This window comes from Dipodomys ordii, unplaced genomic scaffold (genome assembly GCF_000151885.1).
Source record: "Dipodomys ordii isolate 6190 unplaced genomic scaffold, Dord_2.0 Scaffold6, whole genome shotgun sequence".
NCBI classification, from domain to species: Eukaryota; Metazoa; Chordata; class Mammalia; order Rodentia; family Heteromyidae; genus Dipodomys; species Dipodomys ordii.
In genome coordinates, this window is record NW_012267222.1 from 15,742,741 (window position 1) to 15,748,740 (window position 6,000).

Sequence of the window (6,000 nt, forward strand, 5' to 3'; positions counted from 1 at the left end):
GTGTGTGTATGTTAATCGTGGGTCTTGAACTCTGGGCCTGGGCACTGTCCCTCAGCTCTTCAGCACAAGGCTAGTGATCTACCACGTGAGCCACAGTGCCACTTCTGGTGGTTAATTGGAGGTAAGAGTCTCACGGATGTTCCTGCCTGGGCTGTCTTTGAACCTCAATCCTCAGATCTCAGCCTCCTGAGTAGTTAGGATTGCAGATGTGAGCCACCAGCACCCAGCTTCATATTCCTTCCTTCTTACACGTACCAAAATCTTATATCAGCAATGAGTTCTGGGTTGCAAAAGAGGATTTACTGTTTGCACCTGTCTGTCAGATGTTCTTAAGAACATTGAAAGCTTTTAAAATTGGAACTTCAGCTTGTTTCCTTAGAGGAGGAAAAAAAAATATTTTTCTTAGCTGGAGTCATGACTCAAGTGCTAGAGTGCCCTGAGTTCAAACCTGAATGTGTTAACTTCCAGTGGAGGAAATGCAGGCTGTCCCTTTGATATCTCTGTTCCTTGTGAGGGAAGTGTCTTTTCTGGGTACCTGTGAAGTTTATTATTCAAATTTGCCACCTTTTTTCCCAAATTAAAGAGACAAATCTGGGCCTTTGTTTCTTTGTTACTTCCAGAAAATGTTTTCTGCCCTCAGCTGTCCAGTTGGTGGGTCTGTGTGGTCAAAGATTTGTTGATCAGATTGTGGTTAATATTAGAAGCTAATCTTTCCATCGAATAACTTGTTTTGAATAGCCCATGGTATGGCTTCTCTGAGCAAACTGCTGAAGTGAACTGAGCTGAAAAGCCTGTCTTTCCTGTTGCAAATTCAAGGAGGCATGGCACCTGAGTGACCAGCATGCTTGATAGAGGGCACTAGGTTCAAAGTGCAGGCTGTGGAGAAGCAGGACTCATTTTAATCAGATTCTCACCCTTATCCAACCCTACCTCCTTCCCCCCCCCACTACCATGATACTGTCTAGGCAAGAATGTTGTCCAGAATAGCTATGTACCTGGTTATCTGTACTGCGCTTGCCAGGGAACAGTGCTGTCCAGAGGTGTAGGCCACCTCAATTCCAGGTACCCCAAGTTTCCATTCAGGCTGCCTGCAATGTCACATGGGCTGCCTGGTTAGCCAGCCCTACAATCCCTGTGAGGATCTCCTTGTGCTACATCCTTTCCCCTTATCTTGTAACCAAAGCTAGAGTCTGGCTTTGCTGTGTTTTCTCCTCTTTGGCAATATTTGTCATCTGTTTACCTTGCTGCACAAAGGGGAATATGTAATAATATTTCTGGGGTAAAATGTTCTTTGTAATTAATGAGATGTATTGAGGAACTTTTGTTGGGAGCCCTCCCAGCTTTATGGATGGATGGTTGCCCCAAATCTTCCCTTGCAGCCCACCTGGGTGGGGAAGCGCAGATCTGCTTCAGTCCCTGTTTATGTGTGGGGTCGTGTGGAAAGGTAACCACCATGCGGTTAGAATGTGTGTTGAAGATTTCTGTCTTGATGGACACGTCTGTGCCAGAAGGGCAGCTTCAACTGTTGATCATCATTGCCAAGAGCATCAGAAACAGATGCCTGGAGCCCAGAGGCAGAGACACCAGGCCCCCCAAATCCCTCAAAGGGCCATGGTCAGTGCGTAGAGAGGATGTTTCCAGAGCTTGCAATTGAATGCTCTTCCCACTGCTTATTGTTAATAATGTTAAGAATAGGGGACATGAAATGGGTAATGTGTATATTCTCCCCACCCCCACATAAACCTTAGAGCCAGTAACTACATATGTTCATGTAAAGTACCTGTTTTTCTTACACTGGTGCTGAAGCTTGAACTCAACCTGGGTGTTGTCCCCTTAGGTTTTTTTGCTCAAGGATGGCACTCTACCACTTGAGTCTCAGTTCCACAGCTGCATGGCTAGCAGGATATGAGATGCTCCCCAGACTTCACTGTCCTGGCTGGCTTTGAACAGCAACCCTCAGATCCCAGCTTCTTGATTCTCAAGATTATAGGCATGAGACACTGGTGACCATTTTAAGTATCTTTTTTTTTTTTTGAGCCCCTAGATTTTAGGAAGGAGGAGGTTGTGACTTGTCAGGAGTTGTGTACCTCTTCCAGGAGACACTAGTCTGCCTTGAGGTTTAGAATTTATGCCCAGTCCTAACAGCCACACTTTTACCATGTCTCTCCCGCAGCAGAGACTAAGACTACAGCACAAGCTGGTGCCCTTGTCCTCCCCTCCCCCAGTGACCTGTTAATCAGCCTCATTTAGAGCCTTGCACTCCTGCTCATGAGGCTACATGCAGCCCCCTCTAGCTAGAAGATCTTGTCCAGCATAATTAGGCAATTCATGTACTGATCTCTCACAGCGCCATCCTTCTTTTCCCCCTCCTCCAGTCCCTCACCAAGCTCAGGAAAATAAAGCTGCCTTCAATCACTTGCTTGACTAAGACCTCTCAGGCCAAGGCCTTTGAAGTAAAATTGCTCTTGGACAGAAGAGGAGCCAGCCCTGTAACAGCAGCTGAAATGGCTGCAGGGTTTCACATCTGTGTTGGTGCTGCCAGGCTAGGCAGGGCCTACACCATAGCAAATGAGGGACGCACCCCTGGGAAGTCAGAAACCTAGCAGCCACTGCCTGGGTTGAAGCCAGGCCTCCTGCACAATTGCCTCTATATTCCCCATCTGGTTTTCCTGCCCTGTGCTGGTGTTTTTAAATTGTGTGCATGCTTGATTGTTTGCAAGTTCTGTGGCTTGAACTTGGGGCCTGGGTGCTGTCCCTGAGCTTTTATGCTCCAAGCTAGTGTTCTACTACTTGAACCATGGCTCCACTTTGGCTTTTTGGTGTTTAATTGGAGATAAGAGTACTCACCAATTTTCCTGCTTGGGCTGGCTTCAAACCATGATCCTTAGATCTCAGCTTCCTTAGTTGCTAGGATTGCAGGCGTGAGCCACTGGCTCCTGGCACTCTGGGTTTTGTAACCAAGGGAACAGCAAACTGCAACAAGCAACCAGCTCCTTTTATGATCCTGGACAGTGTGTTTCCCTTTGAGCCTCCATGTTCTCCCTGCAAGGCCCTTAGCTGCACCGTGGTTGTCAGGCACAACGGTGGTGTGTGAAGGATGTGGGGTTCTCAGCACCTCAGATCCTCTCCTCATACTTAACCTGTTCCCTGGAGGGAAATCAGAAAGCAGCAATGGCTGCCTCTGAGGCCCATCCGAGGTTGGTTTGTGTCAGGAGGCTTTGCAGTGTCTTCTCAGCCATCCACAGCGTGGCACTGGCTCTCCATGTGAAGAGACACTTTAAAGCATGCTAGACTGTCTAGGATGTGTGCTACTTACATTTTTTTGAACTGGGAGCCAGTTCAAGCTGCACCTAAACAATCCCAGATGAATCAACCTAGTTCGTACTGGACTGACCTAGCTCTGAAGAGCAGGGCTCCGGCTAGATCACGTGGCCCCCTGGCTAGAGGCGAATGAATACAAGGATCCACTTGTAGATCCTCTGTGAGCAGGGACCCTGAGCTCTCCCTGTTAAGGCACAAAACAGGGGCTTCATTGCTGTGACCCCAAAGCCCGGGTACCCCAATGGTGGGTCCTGCTATCTCATCCTGTGCATCTGACAGCATCCGCTTGGCAGCCTCCCACGTATAGGGATCCAGCTCCTTCCCTGACTCCCGCCCCTCATCTGGCCTCTGTCTGAAATGGAAATGCTCTCTAATCCACACCTCCTCCCCACCGTGTTCTGTGGATGACATGTCTGGAGGACTCCCCACAGATGTGTTCTCTTGTCTGGTCCTCTCTTTTTCTCCTTGGTCTAGCCAGCTAGTGCTGCAACAGGTAAGGGAGTTACTCCCAAGGGGCATTATTCCCATTTTAAGAATCTTCTGACAATTTGGTGCATCACTTAGAGTCAGTTGTGCCATGCACTCTTTTGCTCTCCAGCCTTCTTAGATGTCAGATTTTTTTTTTTTTTGAAGCACAGCTTTTATTTCCCAGTGATTGGGGGGAGGTATATAGGGGGGGAAGCAGAGTGGTGGCTGAGTCGTCGTGTTTTTAAGTGTTTGAGGAAGAGAAAGCTTGTGCCCAGCCATGCGTGAGTGGTCAGTGCTGAGTGGTTTGGATTGAAATAGGACAGAGAAAGCAGAGCTCCAAGGCCTTTGTCCAATCTTCCCTTCAGTAGCCAGGCTCCGTGCCAGGCCCCATACCCAGCCTCCTATAGCAGGCACGTGCCCCCCCAGGACAGACAAGAGCCCCTTGTTGAGGAGGCTTTTTGTAAAGAGGAAAAGACTGCTTAAAACGTTCCTTGGTTATAAAGAAAGAGGCCTGGTGCAGAAGAGCTTTCGTTCTTTGCTCAGCCAGCACAGTGTACATTTGCTGCTGCCACCCCCTCTCCCCCATGCTAGCAGGCTCTGAGGCCCTTGAGGACCTTTTATTTGAGTCTTTGGGCCAGAAGCTGGAAGGATAGGGGATGATGAAAAGTCACACGGTTGAGCGCCTTGGCTTGGTGCAGTTCTGCACACCACCACTTTGTCTTCTCCCACTAGCTCAGGTGGGGCACCTGGTCTCCACACTGGAGCACAGAGCCCTCCTTTGGAAACAGAATTAGGAAACAGGAAGAAGCACTGTGATTGTGGTCAAAATTCAAGGATCAATCCAGCTCAGTGTACAGAAAGCTGAAGGATGGGTGGAGACATGCCTAGGAGAATCCTGGGCCGTGGCCAGCCCTGTCCATGGTGACCCAAAGATCCATAGACATTCCATTGTCATTTCCCAACCAGGACTTATTCTGCCAGCACCTCCCAGGACTGGGGCTTCACGCAGCATTCCTGTTGGGCAGCAGTCCCCTCACCCTGTGGTCTCCTCCGTGTCTCCTGGAGGACTTTGGCCAACCTCATTTTCCTTCCCTCTTTTTGCAGCTTTGAGCCAACTGGATGGGGCCTGAAACATTTGGAAACAGAGGGCTCAGGAGTAGGGTGGGCCCTCAGTGAACCACCTGAGCCAACGCACCTTCCTTCTCCTGCTTACCACATTGTACCCCACCTTCCAGAATGTCACCCCATGCTGAGCACCAGAGAAGCTGTACTGCAAATTATAGCTGCCCTGTTTCCAAGCTGCCAAACTAGACCTACTCCTGCCTCCTGCCTTTTCCACTTCCAGCTGGGGGAGCTTATCAAGGTAGAATTTCATACTGGACTTGAAGGAACAAGCCAAGTGTGTGGTCCCCATGTCTCAGCCTTTTCCCACCTGGGGATGGGATGAGGGTCCCAATCCCTGAAGGATTGCATGTCTCAGTTCCTATAGAAGCCAAGATCTTTTCCGTAATGAAATGCAGTCCTGTGACTGCGGACAGAGTGGGAGGCATAGAGCAGGTGCTCACTAAAAATACTGGACACGGGCTGGGAATGTGGTTTAGTGGTAGAGTGCTTGCCTCGCATGCATGAAGCCCTGGGTTTGTTTCCTCAGCACCACATACACAGAAAAAGCTGGAAGCAGGCTGTGCCCAGGCCCTGAGTTCAAGCCCCAGGACTGACAAATACATAATAAAAAATACTGGAACTGGCAAGTCCTTTCAACTCTTCACCTTCGAAGGCCCTGTCACCACTACCACCTTGCTCACCCCCTTCACCACTTCACTTTCCCCAGTGACACCCATGGGGTGAAAGTCCCTCCAGTGGTCCCGGGGTGGCCTGCCGCGCCCCCACCCCTGGACCCCCCAGCTAGAGCCTGCCTAGGCGGCGGTGCCCGGGAGAACAGGTGCGCGTGCGGGCAGTGGGCGGGGTCTCGGGGAGGAGCGGGTTCGAGTCTCCGCGCGGCCCTGCAGTGTGACCTTGGGCAGGGCCTTTCCCCGGCCGGGTCCAACCCCACCTCCGCGGCCCCTTCCTGCTCGGGCCCCTCTCGTCCGCCGCGTCGTCCAACTTCTCCATCCGAGCAGGGTATTCGGGGTCCCGGGAACAGCGGGGCCGCCGGCGGCGGGGCGAGGGTCGGTGCCGGCCTCGCCGGGACACCATCCCGGCGCCTCGACG